Source organism: Carassius gibelio, chromosome B3 (genome assembly GCF_023724105.1).
Source record: "Carassius gibelio isolate Cgi1373 ecotype wild population from Czech Republic chromosome B3, carGib1.2-hapl.c, whole genome shotgun sequence".
Lineage (NCBI taxonomy): Eukaryota > Metazoa > Chordata > Actinopteri > Cypriniformes > Cyprinidae > Carassius > Carassius gibelio.
In genome coordinates this window covers 7,743,257-7,764,237 of record NC_068398.1, presented here as the reverse complement: position 1 = coordinate 7,764,237, position 20,981 = coordinate 7,743,257, and the positions used below count along the sequence as shown (strand labels likewise).

Sequence of the window (20,981 nt, the reverse complement as noted above, 5' to 3'; positions counted from 1 at the left end):
CAGTAATTATTAATTTCAAGAAAATAGATAAACTGTTTTTACATTCCTTTAAAAATAAACTCGTTTTATTTAAACTAGTTAATTTTAGGTTTAATTAATTTTATAGTTTCTTGTAGCCTATTGTTACTCTCCACATTCGGTTAATTCTTATTTTGCTTGTAAATGCATTAGAAGTAGTTAATAATAATATTAATAATAAACATAATTAATGGAATACATTTAAAATCACCACCAGACGGGAAACGTGGCAATAACCAATTATTAAATAAAATATACACATTTAGAGAGAAATAGTACTAATAATACGATTACATTGTGAATATATAGTTATTAATAATTAATTAAATACTACTACTTTAACTACTAATACTAATAACAATTAACAAAGAAATGTATATGTATTATTACCAGATAAGAATTTTGCCCATAAGCAGTTCTTGAATGTATAAATAATATAGAGAAACAACAACTATAATAAGAATAATAATATACTGTTTCAACAATATACATACATACATTGCATAATAATGATGACAAAATGATGATGAAAAATAATATTGTCAACAATAACACTTGTAATTGCAACAGTTACAAAATAATTGTTCATCAATAAATAAATACAACACTCAATTCCATATTTCTTTGCTCTTTTTATTTTTTTTATATTTATATATTTTTGTAAGGTTTTATTTTGAGGCAACGTGTTCCCACAAGACTGATTCCGCTCAAAAGAGGAGTGAAAAACATCATTGCCTATAAAGTATTAAAATGAACACGATTACAAGTGCTGTGAAAAAACATCCCAAAAACATCAGATTGGCAACAAAATGAGCTTGCATTTAAAAAACACTTTAGATCATTAGCATGTATATATTAACATCTACCATTTATGTGTGATTACATGATCACATATCTAGCACAGGACATCACATGGTACAAGTGTCATAACATGGACGATTCCTCAACTGGCATAATGTAAACATGTTCTGTTAAAAAAATATAATAAACTAAATTAGTATTGCCTTGTGATAGATCTGATTATTGGAGAAAATTCCCTTGTATGAAGTAGATTTGTGTTAATACTGTTGATGAGACTGAGCAGAAGGAAATATACTAAAAAGGAGTATTTTCCAGATTAAAAATGAGTGTTTTCAACAGTCTCCAGAAGATTCATTTAGAAGTACATAGACATTTTTTGCTCAAGACATAATAAAGGATAACTAACACTGCTAAGAACCTAGAGGTGGTGACATTTAATTCAACAAATTACCACAATATCGATGTAAAACCTACATTTAACCATGTTAACAGTCAAATGATAGTATTAAATGCATTTTTTTTTTTTACCAATGAAAATATCTAGAGAGGTTTTGTGTTACAGACTGAGGAAGGCATGTGCTGCATGCAGTCATTATACAGTCAATTACAGCAAGCAGTACAATACTGATGCCCATCATTAACACTGTCCTACTGTAAATGTGCCTCATATATTTGAGAAGAATGTCTGAGCTATGTATAGGAATGTGTTAATCTTTGAAGAATGAATAATAACAGATACTAATGCTCCAGTTAAACCAACGCAGAGAGATGACGGGATGGGTGGATTATCTAGAAGACGGATAGAGGAATGTGTGAGAGTAAATCAGCTGAAGCTGATGGGATGAAGAGCGTTTCGGAGGTTCAGAGGAACATTGGCACCCTGGAATGGCAAGATTCAAATACAGCAGGCACGTCCCATGTCTGCCGCTGGCACCCTGACTGGACCGCGAGGCAAGGCTTGTGTGTTAGTCATCCTGAAACACACACACATACATTATTTAGATGGTTTACAGTGTGTCATGAACCATGTGTTTGTGGGGTCAGTTCTTTACTCACCCACTCGTCTTCATTCCACACCCTCATATGACTCCTTTGGCAGAGGCTCTTCCCTGTTTCCCAGCTTCGCCACCATGGCACTGAGCAACTGCATGAAACACACATACTCACAAATAAATTAGACTGATAGATAGACAGAATGAAGGAATGACAGATGGACAGACAGAGAGAACACAGTCTGAATGAATAAACAAACAAACAATAGAATGAGAGACAGACAGAATGAACAAAAAAAGGATAAACATTTGGACAGAAGAAACAAACGTCAGGTAGAATGAACGAACAAACGAAAAATAGACACAGACAGACAGAACAAACAAACGACAGATACTGCACACTGAATGAATGAACAAACAAACGATAGGCAGAGACAGAAGAAGTGAATAAACAAACGATAGACAGACAGAACAAACAAATGCTAGAAAGGCAGACAAAACAAACAAACATAAGACAGAATTATCAAACAAAAATACAACAGACAGAGTCAGACACAGACGAACAAACAAACAAACAACAGATAGATAGAATGAATGAGCAAACAAACGATAGACAGAACAACAAACAAATGACAATCAAAGAAAGAAACAGACAGAACAAACACATGTTAGAAAGACAGACAAAAGAAATGTAGATGAATCTGTTGGATGAATCTGTTTGTTATTATAAACCAATGGCCAATTTTAATGCTCAGCTAAGGCACACACTCACACACCTTCCCAATGAGGATGAGGACGCTGGTGTCGGGATCATAGAATGGTATAAGGGTTGAGGGAGACACATCAGTTGCCTTTCACTGCGGCTGTAAAGGAAATAAGCCATTTTACACTCTTTTGGTGTTAGAGAGAGACTGCTAATAACAATACAATCATTTCAGCTAAATTTGTGGCATATTGTACCTGTCAAATCCTGAAACCAGCAGGCACTTTGCGTCACAGACCCACACTACACGGGCCCCTGTCTGGCCCTCTGGTTCTGGGCCCTCCTGCATAGACAAAGATGGTAAAACTTTGTCAAAAAGATACCATTAATTTTGCTTTCAAAGTACACACAGTGGCCAGCAGTTTCCCATCTGGACTCCAATCAATGCCAAATATCTGAGAAAGAACATAGTAAGCTGCCTTGATGTCTACAAACATGACTAGATAAGACAAATAGACTATAGATAGACAGACAGACAGACAGACGGTTGACAGACAGACAGACAGACAGACAGACGGATGACAGACAGACAGACAGACGGATGACAGACAGACAGACGGTTGACAGACGGTTGACAGACAGACACACAGACAGACGGTTGACAGACAGACACACAGACAGACGGATGACAGACAGACAGACAGACAGACAGACGGATGACAGACAGACAGACAGACGGATGACAGACAGACAAACGGTTGACAGACGGTTGACAGACAGACACACAGACAGACGGTTGACAGACAGACACACAGACAGACGGATGACAGACAGACAGACAGACAGACGGATGACAGACAGACAGACAGACAGTTGACAGAGAGACAGACAGACAGACGGATGACAGACAGACAGACAGACGGTTGACAGACAGACAGACAGACAGACAGACAGACGGATGACAGACAGACGGATGACAGACAGACAGACAGATGACAGACAGACAGACAGACAGACAGATGACAGACAGACAGACAGACAAACGGTTGACAGACGGTTGACAGACAGACACACAGACAGACGGTTGACAGACAGACACACAGACAGACGGATGACAGACAGACAGACAGACAGACGGATGACAGACAGACAGACAGACAGACAGACAGTTGACAGAGAGACAGAGAGACAGACAGACAGACGGATGACAGACAGACAGACAGACGGTTGACAGACAGACAGACAGACAGACAGACAGACAGACAGACAGACAGACGGATGACAGACAGACAGATGGATGACAGACAGACAGAGAGATGGATAGACGGATGATGGACAGACGGATGACAGACAGACAGACAGGCAGGCAGACAGACAGACAGACAGACAGACAGACAGACAGACAGATGGATAGACGGATGATAGACAGACGGATGATAGACAGATGATAGACGGATGATAGACAGACGGATGACAGACAGACAGACGGATGACAGACAGACAGACAGACAGACGGATAGACGGATGATAGACAGATGATAGACAGACGGATGACAGACAGACAGACAGATGACAGACAGACAGACAGACAAACAGACAGACAGAGGGATAGACGGATGCAACCTGGTCTCACAGAATTCCGTGAAATGTCCACGGGCCCTTAACTCAAAATCCGTGAAGCCATCACGGAATTGCCCCAAATTCCGTGACCCGGCCACGGATATTTCTATAACGCAAGTCAATGACACTGACCTCCCGTGGTCCACACACAGATACCCGTTTCAATGACAGAGTACAGAACTCGCTGAACGGACGTGCTTTCTCATTTGGAAACGCAACATTTGAAGTATTTGTTTCTTTTCCAACATCAAATGCCATAATGACATTAACCAGACAGCTGTTGTAGTTATTGCATTGTCCTGTCATCATACAAATTACGTTTGTTTCAGTTACAAAAGTCCCGTGATGGCACGGACCTCCACAACCTGACCTCACTCACTTGTTTAGGAACTTACAAGCTTTTCGAGGACTCTGTTGCAATGGCATGTAATTAACTTGGCATTTTTTCTCGTCCTGTCATCATAAAATCCAGTTTGATGGCGTTTTACACACATTTTGGCTATAGTCAGAACTAAAATCTGTGATAGGAGCACGGAGTGAGTCTGTGCTCTAACGCAAGTCAATGGCACTCATCTTCCGTGGTCCGTACACGGATCGTTTCAGTGATGGAGTACAGACCTCACTCAATGGACGTGCTATCTCATCTGGAAACGCAACATTTGAAGTATTTATTTTTTTCAACACCAAATACCATGACCAACCTGACTGTTATTGTAACTATTGCATTGTCCTGTCATCATACAAATTCACTATGATTCTGTTAGCCTAACTAAAATCTGTGATACGAGCACGGAGTGAGTCTGTGCTGAGATCACGGATAACTCTAACGCAAGTCAATGACACTCTTCTTCCGTGGTCCACACACGGAAACCCAGTCTCACGGCAGTTCGTGATTTTGTCACGTAATTTAATCTATTTATTCGTGGCAGGCACACGTTAATTTCATTATTTTCGTGATTGCAGCACGTTTTTTTAAACTAATGCATTTCAACTGGAGGCATCTTTCGTGCATCAGCACAATATTTTCTGATTAATTATTATTATTATTATTTTATTTTTAACAGGACAACAGAAGAAACTCACTGAAACTTGAAAAAAAATCGGAGCTTAACTTACTGTACAAAACTGAGCAACATACTGTATTGCTGGTGACAAAAACACATTAAAACTTTTTTAGCTGTAAAATGCGCAATGGTTATTTTTTTACTTTTTCATTGATTTTTATTTTTTTCATAGGCCTAGATTTAATTTTTTTTTTATTACAGAATTCAATATCAAGTCCTTGACACATAACTGTAACACATTTTTACATTAAGAAAAAAATTAGTTTAAATAAAAAGAACAAAAAAAAATAAAAATAAAAAAATAAATAAATTATTTATTAACGATAGGCCTACAGATTTATTAAAAGTTTTTATTAAGGCTATTGTAAAGGCTTCTTAAAAATGCTGTCGCTGATGAGCCTCTGATCGCTGTCAGATTCTGTGATATGAATGTCCGCTAATGGGTTTAGAATGAGCCCCGCTCGGCCCGTGTTCTGGCTTACTGTAATATTTCACCTGTAATAAGACCGAAATAATATAATTAAAATAAAGAAATGAATGAATACATGATAACATCTAAATAAATGTTGATAGATTTAGCGTTATAGTTTTAAAAATATTAATAAACAGCAAATCAACACAGCTTCGAAATAATAACCGAGAAAGACCTAAATAATAATAATACATAATTAATAAACAGCGCCGCCCCTCCCACCACGCGCATCACGCGCTGTGCGTCAACCCCAAAGCGTCAAAAACTGAAGCGTGGTCAAGCGCCTCTAGCGTCACTGACATGAGATGTTTATCGCTTTGAAATCACGTTCAAGAAGTCTCATTCAGCACACATCGCGATACTTTCCATCAGTTTACAAGAGCCGCAGGTTGGGTGAGTTATACAGTCTATGGTGAGTAGTAGTAAATATGCTCTTTTAATGCCTGTCATAAAATGTATTCTGTCTTCTTTATTAATCGGATGAGCGCCTTATGTTTACTCTCTGTATTACATCGGTCATCCGAGGCTGTCTTTGAGTTTCATTGTGTTTAACTAAATGAACACAGCTGCTAACTGGTTAAACTCTATCGGTCACGTGACGTGCCACATACCTGGGATCCGTTTTATATTCATTTCAGGTTCAAAGATGTAAGTGTAAAATCATGTTAACCATGACACCTACAAAAGTAGGTAAAACCCAGTAAACAAGACATTTACCATGTTTTTTTTTTTTTTTTTTTTTTTTTTTTTTTTTTTTTTTTACCACAGTAACTGTAGTTTTACTGTGGTATAGTAATAGCACATTAATCACCAAATTAACTATAGTTGTACCACTGTAATGGTAGTGTTTTAATGTGCTTTTATATGACTTATTTCACAGTAATCACATTTACTGTACCATGCTTGTAATACCTTTTTAATGTAAATAAAAAAAATAAAAAAAAAACATTTTTCCCATCTTGCAGTTCAATTCATATTGGTTTATATCTTAAATATTTTGCTCACAGATCACTATTAACATTCTGTATATAATTCTGTTTTATTTTCTTTCCCCTTGTATTAATTTTTTAGCTGAAAAGACGTAAAGTAAGCAGTCACCCCAGTGGTGTTTGTGGAGAGGTATTCCTTCAGAAATGGAGAAGACAGAAAGCTGCAGAGGCAGGTTGGTCTGTGATAGTTTGTCCCTTTTATCAAACATTCCTGCTGTTATCATTTGCACAGCATTTTGTTGTTTCTTGAACTGTTGTACGGTCCAAATACCCACACTTGCCATCATTGCACATTTCCTTTATTTGGCCCAAGTGAGCATGAAGATCACAATGTGTGTCGATCTTAACATGACAAAGTTCATTTCAACTTTGCATTTTAAAAGAAACTTCTAAATGTCTTTTCAATAGTCCCTAATAATACATTTTAATGCACTTTTTTAGAACCCAAAGCGCTAAAATTAGCGCCCTATTAAAGATGACAATTTATTTTGTGGTGCTTCTAATTAAGTGATAAAAAGAAGTTACAAATGATGTACAAAATAAATATACTTTTCTGTGCACCAAGAAAACATGCAACACTTTGTTTTACTACTAAATTAGTCTCAATTTCTAATTATTATAATTAATATTTCACAAACATTGGAAAGTTGCGTGACCTCCTGTGAGATCTCTGCAAAAAGTCTCACATTAATTCCAAAACATGATGCATGATGGGATACACTAAGCGTTGTATAGCGCTCCGGAGCAGTATTGGAGAGGTTTAGTGTGTGTTAAGGACACTGTGCTTTGGCATTATTAAGACCGGGGACAGTCTCATAGTCACGTACACACACTCTCAAGTGAATAAGACCTCAAGTGTGGGTATCTGGAAAGGGGAAAAGTCTTTAAAATGATCCCTAAATACAGTCCCACATCAAAGTCTTAATAATTCACTAATGCTTTAATGGTCTAAAAAATAATGTATGTAAGTAATGTATAAGTTAAAGTATATAGTAATGTATAAGTTGCATGTAATGAAATAATATTTCCTTTCTTTCTGTCTTACAGGATTGTTTGCAGATAATGCTGTTCTTCTTTTTCAGAAGTTTTTGGGGAGCCAACCCTCACAAACCTTCCTAAAAACTAAAAGAGCTATTACTGAGTCTCAGCGACTCTTGCCACGGTCAGCTCTTCCCAGGTACATGTGTTTACTCATCAAATGCTCTGGTCTGAATCTTACTTTAAATTAACTTAATTATATGTTTAATGAGCAATATTGCTCATTGCACACAGAGTAAGATTATCTTGTTTCACAGAAGAGAAGGAAGACCAAGGAAATGATTTGCTCAGGATGAGGAATGAAGATGGTCATCTTGTGCTCAAGCAAACAGAAGTCCTCTGGTATGTGTGTGTTGAAGCAATGCTGTGTTACAGGACTTTATGATGATCTCTCACAGGACTGGTCATGTCAGCCGTAATTATTCTTTCCAATGTTTTTATATTTATTTTATTTTATTTGATACAGCTATAATAATTATAGCATGTTAGCAAAGTTTGACTGGAACATTTTTAATCTAAAGTTTTAAAAAAACACCACCTGTTATTCTTAAAAGCATACAAGTGTCATAAAAGTGGTTTAATTGATATAAACACCAATTGACATTATTTCATTGTTTTGTAAATGTTATGTTATAAATTGTGAATTGATAGTTGATTGGTTTGAAGCCAGGCCTTACACTGCACAGACTAAAACACATTTGTGAGAGAAGTCAGGAACTCTGGAGAAAGATTCACATTTGGAAGAAAACACATTTACTGCAACAATAGATGAATTCTAGAGTCTCTGAGAACTACACATCCTAATGCCGTCTCATGAGCAGGACCTTTGCCTCTGTAACTTTTTCTAAATTCTTGCATAATGAAATTGTTTATTGCAGTATTTTAACAATTTTACTTTGTACAGATGGTCTCATCAGCCAAATGAGGGGTTTTGACCAAGTGATGCTCTTGAAAGGAGTTAAAGAAGAGGATGTGGTAAATTGTCTTCAGAGAAAAAGCTTCTGAAAAGATCTTAAAACAGCTTGAAGAATGGTAAGTGTAAAGTACTACAAGGGTCATAGTTACTCACCCTGCTAAAATCACACAGAACATAAGATGAGCTCTATGTCCATTAAACAACTTCATCTGGATTGTTTGTTTCACTTTGACCAGGTCTGGGATCTTAGGACTGAGAGATCTCACTGGCACCCAGTTAACCTCCATAGAGAACATTTATCAGAAGCGCTGTCTGGGTAGGGCAAGAAACATCATCAAGGATGCCTCTCACCCTAACCATGGACTTTTCACTCTCCTTCCATCCGGCAGGCGTTACAGAAGCCTACGCTCTCGAACTAGTAGACTCAGGAAGAGCTTCTTTCCTGAGGCTGTGACACTCCTGAACACCACACCACCAATCTAACCTGCACCTGCTCTTTTACTGCACTGGTCACAGTACTTTACATAGATGTATTGCACTACTCATATTTTGCACAGACTGCACATGGTTAAATCCATTACACTATAAACTGTCTAAAGCTGTTACTGTACAAGCACAGTAAACTATTTCTACAATAAATATAATTGCACTACTATTATTTTGCATATAATAAATTGTTAAACTATACTTTTGCACACTCATCCAACTGCATTTATTACCACTGTTCTCAAGTTCCTGCTATTCATAATGTATATATAATCCTTCATTGCTCTGTTCATAATGTACATACAATCCCTACATTACATTCATATTTATATTCTGTATATACTCTGATCAATATTGTATATAGCAACTCCACTGTACATTCTGTATATCATAGCTTTACTTACTCTGCACGTTTGTGTATATAAAACACTATATTCTTGCACTTCTGGTTAGATGCTAACTGCATTTCATTAGCTCTGTACTTGTACTCTGCATAATGACAATAAAGTTGAATCTAATCTAATCTAATCTAATCTTCTGACTGAGAACAAGCTACACCACATCAGTGCTGGACATCAACCACAAACTGTTTCCAGACACGAAAGAAGATCACGATGAAACCAGTTTAGATGTGATGATGGGAATCATTATTTTCTGAAACAGTATCAAATGTCTTATATGTATCACATGATCTGTATCACAGTTGACTGGATGGGACTGTGTGTATGGCCTAACCTGATTTTACCAAGTGAGACATGTTCCTGGGACAACATCATTGTTGACCCTGGAACAACATTGTGATTAACCAATCAGATTTGAAGAACCAGTTTATAGATTTTGTGAAGTTTATGCTTAAAATCAGTGTTTGGTGCTTGTACATCAGTGTCATTCATCTATCATTTCCTCTGATTTTAGGGATTACTCATGGTTAAGGTTAGGTTTAGGTGTAGGGATATGGTTAAGAATATATTTTTGGAGTAAAATGTTGTTCCAGGGTCAACAAAATATGTTGACCTAGGAACACATCGGACTTGGCAAAATCAGGACGTGCGTGTGTATGCTTCAATAAAATGAATATGACGAATATTGTGTTCTGAAGATTCTTGGTAAATACATCATTTTACTAGGTAGGCTCATATGTGTTTGTTTTAGACTTGGAAAAACTACATAATCATTATAGGGATTATTTTTTACTTAATACATAAAAATATTTGATCAGATTAATGACATCTGGGACATCAATACACCAGAAAGTTATTATTGTTTATATTTAGTAACAAATGCCAAGTGTTTTGTGAAAGAAAGGGAGTTACGAGATTAATTATTTTGCATTACAAGATGGTGCCATGGGCTTTATTGTTACAAACACTTGAGGGATAACTGAGAATGTAGCAGGAATGATCAATGTGGATCTTGTACTGCATTAAAACCAAGAGCACACACATTACTGATGTCCAGCACCTGAGGAGCAAGATACAGGGGTGAGGAGGACATTTTTACACTGATTTCTGCTAATTAGTTATTAGTAATATATATATATATATATATATATATATATATATATATATATATATATATATGAATTAATTTGTCCTTGTGTAATAGTGAAGTATCACAATGTGTATACATTGTCCTTGATTACTGCTTAACAGTGGGGAATAGATAATGGCATGTTGTTGCAGGTTCATCCATTATATTTATTGATGTTTACTTCAAAAATCAAATAAATAATCTATTATTTTTATTATCAAAACATTTCTTTATAATTTTTCCATGTTTCATCAGATGGCCTCACAATGTCCTGTCAAAAGGTATAATAGCAATGATGTAAGAATTAGAAAACAGAGGACTGTGAAAACTGTCAGATATAAATGTGACTCAGCTCAGTTTGTTGTCCATGATGAGGAGAATACATATATGTAGGTTTTACTGCCCTTCTACCCCCAGGGGCCCAGTAGCACCCCCCGGAAGAGCCAAAAACTGTACATTTCAAATGGCTGTAAATCAGAGTCCAATTAACATATCAAAGCGAAAATCAGCATGATTACTACTTATGCTATGCTGATAAAATAATGTTGGGCACAGTTTTCAGAAATAAATGGAAAGGTGGCATAAAGGCATTTTACATATTGCATACTCTAAAATACTAAATTTCACCATGCCTCTCAAATATATCATAGTGGTTTACACAGTGAACATATTTATATGTCTAGTTTACCATTCAATATATTATTTATTTCATTTCGTTAATAAAACTTTTTAAACTACATTACCCATAAGCCTCCATCGTTCTATCTATGGAAAGGGAATACTAGGCGCTGTTTTTTGTAGTTCATTGAAGTTATTCTTAGGGTTAGTGTTAGGATCTCGGTAAAAAGGTGATTTTTCTCACCATAGAAACACCCAATGTTGACTTAATATATTTACTAATGTGATAATAGCAGCAAAACATACTTTTGTAACATGATGCGCTGTTTAATATGGGTTAAAAGATAATCCAACCACAGACAGTCCTGCGGTGACAAGGGACATTCACAGCCAATGACATCAAAGCTGAGCAGCGTCGTCACACTTCCTTAACCATTTATTGTCATTCATGAACGCTGGTTTCCGTTTTTCGGCGAAAGGGATAGATTGGTTAACAATAAATTAAATTTGCCACCTATTAGATAGTGTTTTATTAATGTCTACACCTTCTTCCAACAATAATGCAAATACAGAAATTATTGTTATTCAGCTTGACAACAATTTGGCAATATCGATGTGTACATGTGTGTGTACAACACGTGATGTGAACTGCACAGTCACAGTTGTATCTTATCTAACCAATAGATTCATTTCATTCAATTTAAAATATACATTTTTTCCTGACCAAAGACAAGAGCATTTACTAATAAAAAGTAAAGAGTGAAATTATTAAGTTATTAAATTATTTAAATTTGTTTCTGTGATTTGCCTTGCTTTACCAATTAATCTCTAGGAATAAAAACTGAAATAAAGCATAATGAACATACATAATTTTGTACGAGTTTTCCAGTATTTATTGATATGTCAAACTCATTTAAAGACAAAGTGCGCATATTACTGCACTGTCACCAAGCTCGTTTTTGAAGAATAAAACTATGAAGAAAAAAAAAGGCAGTTATGTTGTAAACGTTAACAATTTTCAGTGTGCAAATTCTTTTATTAAAAAAACAAAACATTATAAATATGGTATATATCTTTCAGAGAACACCGTAAAAATATAAATTTTCTTAAAAGATTCTATTGACCAAAAAGTGATACAACACAATGTAAATGTTTCAAACTCACAAAAAAACATCATGAAGACATGCATGTCAAGTGTGCAATATCATCTATAAAACTCAATCAGCAGGGCATCAAATAAACACTGATTGTTCGAACAATGGAAGAAAGATAAAGTGTTCAGGAAAACAAACACCTGCTACATAAAAATGCAGAAATATAACTTTAACAATAACATCATTCACTTCATGACTGGAACTAGGGGATTGCTGTACATGAATATGTGCTTTACTAAAACTCCTGATCAGAACTGATGCTTTTTTATGATAAAAGCACCAGAAGTAAAGTTTACTGTATGAAGCTTGACAAAGAGAACACAATGCTTTATCAATATGATAAATGCTATTTTTTAACTATTGTTGTCATCACTGGTTCTGTATACAGTACAGTATATGGGTTGCTGGAAGGTCACAATGTATTCATTATAAGGTTAATTAAAACAAAGTTACATCTTCTGCAGAAATCAAACCACTGCAAAGTCTTGAGTCACTGATCCAGGAACCATTTCTGTGTGTGTGTGGGGGGGAGTTAAAGAGGTAAATCCTTGTGCATGACGGAGAACTACAGTGTTATCTGGAAACAATCCTGTAAGACAGAAAGGATAGAAATATTATGTAATTAAATGCAACATTACTGTGTTTTTTTTTAGACCATGAAAGCATAATCTGCAAAGATGCTGTATAATTAAATGTTAAATGCATCCATTATTAAAAGCAAGTCATTAATAGCAATATCTAGTCATGGAGATCACGTATAGTGGGAACATGAACTGATGGGGCTTATTTGAAGTAATTTAATGAGAAGCCAATGAACAATATAAACTTTCTGACTGCGTGGGACAACTGATTTTCCAATATTGTGATAGTGTCAGATGAGATTGTCCAGGGGCTTGTACAATATCATACAAGTGTTAAATTGAATTAGTGAATTATTAAGACTTTGATGTGGGACTGTATTTAGGGATCATTTTAAAGACTTTTCCCCTTTCCAGATACCCACACTTGAGGTCTTATTCACTTGAGAGTGTGTGTACGTGACTATAAGACTGTCCCCGGTCTTAATAATGCCAAAGCACAGTGTCCTTAACACACACTAAACCTCTCCAATACTGCTCCGGAGCGCTATACAACGCTTAGTGTATCCCATCATGCATCATGTTTTGGAATTAATGTGAGACTTTTTGCAGAGATCTCACAGGAGGTCACGCAACTTTCCAATGTTTGTGAAATATTAATTATAATAATTAGAAATTGAGACTAATTTAGTAGTAAAACAAAGTGTTGCATGTTTTCTTGGTGCACAGAAAAGTATATTTATTTTGTACATCATTTGTAACTTCTTTTTATCACTTAATTAGAAGCACCACAAAATAAATTGTCATCTTTAATAGGGCGCTAATTTTAGCGCTTTGGGTTCTAAAAAAGTGCATTAAAATGTATTATTAGGGACTATTGAAAAGACATTTAGAAGTTTCTTTTAAAATGCAAAGTTGAAATGAACTTTGTCATGTTAAGATCGACACACATTGTGATCTTCATGCTCACTTGGGCCAAATAAAGGAAATGTGCAATGATGGCAAGTGTGGGTATTTGGACCGTACAACAGTTCAAGAAACAACAAAATGCTGTGCAAATGATAACAGCAGGAATGTTTGATAAAAGGGACAAACTATCACAGACCAACCTGCCTCTGCAGCTTTCTGTCTTCTCCATTTCTGAAGGAATACCTCTCCACAAACACCACTGGGGTGACTGCTTACTTTACGTCTTTTCAGCTAAAAAATTAATACAAGGGGAAAGAAAATAAAACAGAATTATATACAGAATGTTAATAGTGATCTGTGAGCAAAATATTTAAGATATAAACCAATATGAATTGAACTGCAAGATGGGAAAAATGTTTTTATTTTTTTTATTTACATAAAAAAGGTATTACAAGCATGGTACAGTAAATGTGATTACTGTGAAATAAGTCATATAAAAGCACATTAAAACACTACCATTACAGTGGTACAACTATAGTTAATTTGGTGATTAATGTGCTATTACTATACCACAGTAAAACTACAGTTACTGTGGTTAAAAAAAAACAAAAAAACAAAAAAAAAAACCATGGTAAATGTCTTGTTTACTGGGTTTTACCTACTTTTGTAGGTGTCATGGTTAACATGATTTTACACTTACATCTTTGAACCTGAAATGAATATAAAACGGATCCCAGGTATGTGGCACGTCACGTGACCGATAGAGTTTAACCAGTTAGCAGCTGTGTTCATTTAGTTAAACACAATGAAACTCAAAGACAGCCTCGGATGACCGATGTAATACAGAGACTAAACATAAGGCGCTCATCCGATTAATAAAGAAGACAGAATACATTTTATGAAAGGCATTAAAAGAGCATATTTACTACTACTCACCATAGACTGTATAACTCACCCAACCTGCGGCTCTTGCAAACTGATGGAAAGTATCGCGATGTGTGCTGAATGAGACTTCTTGAACGTGATTTCAAAGCGATAAACATCTCATGTCAGTGACGCTAGAGGCGCTTGACCACGCTTCAGTTTTTGACGCTTTGGGGTTGACGCACAGCGCGTGATGCGCGTGGTGGGAGGGGCGGCGCTGTTTATTAATTATGTATTATTATTATTTAGGTCTTTCTGTGTTGATTTGCTGTTTATTCATATTTTTAAAACTATAACGCTAAATCTATCAACATTTATTTAGATTTTATCATGTATTCAATTATTTCTTTATTTTAATTATATTATTTCGGTCTTATTACAGGTGAAATATTACAGTAAGCCAGAACACGGGCCGAGCGGGGCTCATTCTAAACCCATTAGCGGACATTCATATCACAGAATCTGACAGCGATCAGAGGCTCATCAGCGACAGCATTTTTAAGAAGCCTTTACAATAGCCTTAATAAAAACTTTTAATAAATCTGTAGGCCTATCGTTAATAAATAATTTATTTATTTATTTATTTATTTATTTTTGTTCTTTTTATTTAAACTAAATTGTTTCTTAATGTAAAAATGTGTTACAGTTATGTGTCAAGGACTTGATATTGAATTCTGTAATAAAAAAAATTAATCTAAGCCTATGAAAAAAATAAAAATCAATGAAAAAGTAAAAAAAATAACCATTGCGCATTTTACAGCTAAAAAAGTTTTAATGTGTTTTTGTCACCAGCAATACAGTATGTTGCTCAGTTTTGTACAGTAAGTTAAGCTCCGATTTTTTTTCAAGTTTCAGTGAGTTTCTTCTGTTGTCCTGTGAAAAATAAAATAATAATAATAATAATTAATCAGAAAATATTGTGCTGATGCACGAAAGATGCCTCCAGTTGAAATGCATTAGTTTAAAAAAACGTGCTGCAATCACGAAAATAATGAAATTAACGTGTGCCTGCCACGAATAAATAGATTAAATTACGTGGCAAAATCACGAACTGCCGTGAGACTGGGTTTCCGTGTGTGGACCACGGAAGAAGAGTGTCATTGACTTGCGTTAGAGTTATCCGTGATCTCAGCACAGACTCACTCCGTGCTCGTATCACAGATTTTAGTTAGGCTAACAGAATCATAGTGAATTTGTATGATGACAGGACAATGCAATAGTTACAATAACAGTCAGGTTGGTCATGGTATTTGGTGCTGAAAAAAATAAATACTTCAAATGTTGCGTTTCCAGATGAGATAGCACGTCCATTGAGTGAGGTCTGTACTCCATCACTGAAACGATCCGTGTACGGACCACGGAAGATGAGTGCCATTGACTTGCGTTAGAGCACAGACTCACTCCGTGCTCATATCACAGATTTTAGTTCTGACTATAGCCAAAATGTGTGTAAAACGCCATCAAACTGGATTTTATGATGACAGGACGAGAAAAATCCCAAGTTAATTACATGCCATTGCAACAGTGTCGACGAAAAGCTTGTAAGTTCCTAAACAAGTGAGTGAGGTCAGGTTGTGGAGGTCCGTGCCATCACGGGACTTTTGTAACTGAAACAAACGTAATTTTTATGATGACATGACAATGCAATAACTACAACAGCTGTCTGGTTAACGTCATTATGGCATTTGATGTTGGAAAAGAAACAAATACTTCAAATGTTGCGTTTCCAAATGAGAAAGCACGTCCGTTCAGCGAGTTCTGTACTCCGTCATTGAAACGGGTATCTGTGTGTGGACCACGGGAGGTCAGTGTCATTGACTTGCGTTATAGAAATATCCGTGGCCGGGTCACGGAATTTGGGGCAATTCCGTGATGGCTTCACGGATTTTGAGTTAAGGGCCCGTGGACATTTCACGGAATTCTGTGAGACCAGGTTGGATGATAGACAGACGGATGATAGACAGACAGACAGACAGACAGACGGATGACAAACAAACAGACAGACAGACAGACAGACAGATGGATGACAGACAGACGGATGATAGACAGATGATAGACAGACAGACAGACGGATGGATAGACGGATGATAGACAGATGATAGACAGACAGACAGATGGATGATAGACAGATGGATGAAACAAACAGTGACTTACTGACAACCACAGAGAGAGATCAGCTTAATGACACATGAAAAAAAGAGCCAGAGCTTTAAAGCCTGGAACACACCGAGATGACACTGATGAACTAGTGGCAACGAAAACAGACTGCAGGGTTGGCTCACGTCAGCAGCGTCTGGGTCCAGATTTGCTGAGAAGATTTAGTCGGTTGACACACAAAAACTGCCCGACGGCCGACTGGATCAAACAGAGGCATCAGAGTGCTGAGGATAAAAACACAAATGATGATTAGGTTATTGACGCTGTAGGCCACGTTTCTCACAGAGCAAACATTTGGTGTAACTCTTCTCAAAAACTCCATTTATTTTCTTTTTTTTTAAAGAAATTAATACTTTTATTCAGCAAGGATGCATAAAAAACATTTAAAATGTTTCAAAATTTGTATCTGAAATAAATGCTGTATTTTATATTCTAAGTATTTTATATGCCTAAAAGATCAATGTGGGGGATATTTTCAATAATAATAATATTTAACTTTTTTTCTATTATTATTAAATAAAAGCAGCTTGGGTGAGAATAAAAGCTTTTAACATTTTAACATACAGACCCAAAACATTTGAACAATATGTCATTATAGGAACGTTCATCTTGGAGACATATTAGTTAAATAATAATAATATAAATAAATAATATATTTTTTAATGTGCTGTATTGAAGTGTCTTGCCATTTCAAACACTCAACATGACAGCCACCATTAGAGGGCGACACACTACACAAAATAACTACTTTGTATTTTTCTAACCCACTGATTTGAATTATCATCCCTTGTTTTCATTTTAAACATTTACTATTTCTTAAAAAGTTGAAAAAGAGACAAGGTAAAAAAAAATATATATATTAATAATAATAAAACATTTCTACTGTGATGTGATATCTGTGATGGCAGTTTTCTGAAGACAAAAGCAAACAAAACTAAAATAATTCATGTCTGCAGCATAAACAAATTATGCACCAAATTTAATACTCTAATAACCAAAGGTTGTTTCGTCCAGATAAAGCAGATTCAAGAAGCCACTGAAGTCAAAGTGAGAAAAAAGTAAGTAGATCCCCCAACAGGTTTGTAGTTATAAGTGTGTATGTACTGAATGTTTGCAGTGGGGGGAGAAAACACCTGCGTCTTTTCTCCACTAGGTGGCAGAATAATCATCGAAACGATCTCACTTCAACAAAGAACCCCACATCAGCTCATCAACAGAATACTGCATTGATCAGACACAGCACATTTGAAAACTTCACATCTGGGTCATTTAAATCTGTCTGTTTGACCCCAGACTGGAATCTGTGGCACCGGCGGGCCCGAGGTCACGGCAGGAACACAAGCCTCTATTTCAAGTCACATGCTGCTGGGAGCGGGGCGTGTTTCCGCTTCACTCGAAGAAACCAGATCAAACCTTTCACCCACATCAATCAGCTCAGAGCGTGGGACATAACTGATTACAAACCACAGAATACCACAGAAGAGCCGGAGCTGCCGGATCCAGCCCTCCAGCTCTTTAACAAGTGCTTTGCCTAAATTCTCTTGTGCAACTTTTAATGGTTTATTGTGTCATCATTTAGGCTAAACTCATGTTGCAGTGTTATGATTCAGATATTTGAAAGAGCTTCTAAGCTGCTCATTTCCATGTAGAGATAACCGAAGCAACGAAATAGTTCATGTGACTCAACATGTCATAATCGATATCTGACAGAGGTTTTGAGGAATTTAAATCTCATTTAATTATCATTAGAAAAAAAGTAATGTGACAGATTTTTTTTTCATTTTGGACTGACCTTTTACTAAGGTCACTAAATACTATACAAAATTAACAAGCCAACACGACTGTGACCTTCAGCGCAATCCAGGGACAAACCTTCAACCTTCATTAAACACCTACAGGACTTCAAGAAGACCATTATTCCTTGTGTTTATTCACTAATGAACCTTTAATTTCTCATCGCACACACAGTGTCAAGCAGAAGTGAGTCTTGGACATGTCGGGCCACGCTCGTCTCTATCAGCTGAGTGACAGGCTTGGATCCGAGCCCTGCAGTGGATCGGCAGGCTTTGCCTCCTGGCTGCAGTGATTGGTGGGACGGTGTGTTTGGCGGTTGACTTCTCCCCTCCCCCGTCTTCGCCCTGGGCCTCTGAAGTCGGTAAGGGGTTGACACGCTTTATTAGAGCAACTTTGCATTCCCATGTCGAACACCTCCTGCGTTCCCACACCATTCCCTCTCACAATGCATCAGCACACTTCAACAATGATTTCATAGTATGCACTTCTGATAAACACAAATACATCTCAATGGTTTCTCATTACCTGCAACAAGGGGAGAAAAATGGAGGCTTCTCAGGTTTTGCTCGAAAAAGATCTTAAAACAACAAATCTGCACGAGACTCGGAGATGTCAACATGCACTCAAACATTTCTCATCTTATTCTTTATCAACCGGTTCTCCTAAACAGCAATGAGATTAAATTTATTACATTTGTAAATTTGTTTCTCCTAGATGTCATTACGATTAAACTGAGTGCATATGGAGAATCTCCTGCTTCTCAGTTGTAATAAAACTTCAAATTCTTAAATCTTCTTTAATTCCTCTATTTCTCAACCATTTCTCCTAGAGAGTAATATAGATCAAATAGAGAGAAAATAGAGTTTTCTGCTTTCAAAGTCTGCAAACAGCCAAACTCACACATTTCTCATCAGTCTTAAGTCTTCCTTAATTTCTTAATTTCGCAACTGTTTTTCCTACACTGCAATAGATTAGAGAGCAAACAGATGTTTTTATTGCTTTCAAAGTCTATAAAGTTTCAGAAAAGATCTCAACAACCAACTCTCAAACTGTGCTTAGATTTGCAGAGATAGTATGAACTCAAACAGTTTATCACATGCATTATATTTCTCAGTTGCTTCTTATTGACAGCACTAAATTAAACTACATTAAACTGAGAGCAAACTGAAAATGTTGATAGTTGATGTTTCTTCTGCAAATGTGGCTCAAATATGTGTCTAATATTCTTCTAATATTTTCTTCTAAAATTAACATTTTTATCAGGCTCCTATATGTGTGGGCTCAGTAATTTCTCTTTGGCAGTAAAAATAACCTATTCTTTGGAGCCCACTTTAGAAGAAAATTATAAACAGCTTTGCATCTGAACTGAATTATTAAATGTTCTTTAATTCCATAATTTCTCAACTGTTTCTCCTAGACAATACATGAGAAAGCAAACAGAGGTTTGATATAAACACACATCTCATCAAATTCATTATATTTCTCATATGTTGTTGTAGTGCCACAAGGATCTGTCTTAGGTCCTCTGCTATTTTTAATATACATGTTGCCTCACATTATTAGAAAATACGGGATTAGTTTTCACTGTTATGCTGATGATACTTAATTATATATCTCAACAAAACCGGATTAAACTTCTAAATTATCTATGCTAACAGAGTGTGTTAAAAATGTAAAAGATTGGATGACCAATCATTTTATCCTATTAAACTTGGTCAATAAAACAGACAGACAGAATCTCTTGGATTACAATTTGCAACTATGGATGAACTGTTACTTCCTCTACAGTCAAAAATCTGGGTGTTATATTAGACAGCAAATTGTCTCTTGAAAATTATATTTCCCATGTTACAAAAACAGCATTCTTCCATCTTCGAAACAGTGCCAGGAATAGATCAAATAGAGAGCAAACAAAGAAGTTTGCCAACAAAAGTCAAAGATCTCTCTATGAACACAGACTTCTCATTGTAATCTTAATCTTTAATCATTAATTTCTCAACTGTACCACACCTAGACCACAAAACAGTTTTTAACAGTCAATGATTTCAATATGAACTTAAAGTCAAGTCATCTTGTCAACTTCTTGTCAAGTTCATTATAGTTCTCAGTATTTTCTCCTAGACGGCCCTAAGACTAAACTGAGTACTTTGCTGAAGTCTCCTGTTTCTCAGATGATTGTCCTGCAAATAAGACTCCAGCAGAGTTAAAGATCTCAACA

At 36.1% G+C, this 20,981-nt stretch overlaps 1 long non-coding RNA gene across 1 annotated transcript in view; it reads right to left on the bottom strand.

Annotated features, from left to right (window-relative positions):
* Positions 1-651: 651 nt before the first annotated feature.
* LOC127951955 (uncharacterized) overlaps positions 652-20,981 on the bottom strand; it is a 22,202-nt gene continuing 1,872 nt past the window's right edge. The window contains exons 2-5 of the long non-coding RNA XR_008152780.1: positions 17,040-17,193; positions 2,772-2,857; positions 2,588-2,674; positions 652-1,963 (exon numbers count right to left, since the gene is read on the bottom strand). This is a non-coding gene — a long non-coding RNA (uncharacterized LOC127951955). The remainder of the gene's footprint in view (positions 1,964-2,587; positions 2,675-2,771; positions 2,858-17,039; positions 17,194-20,981) is intronic.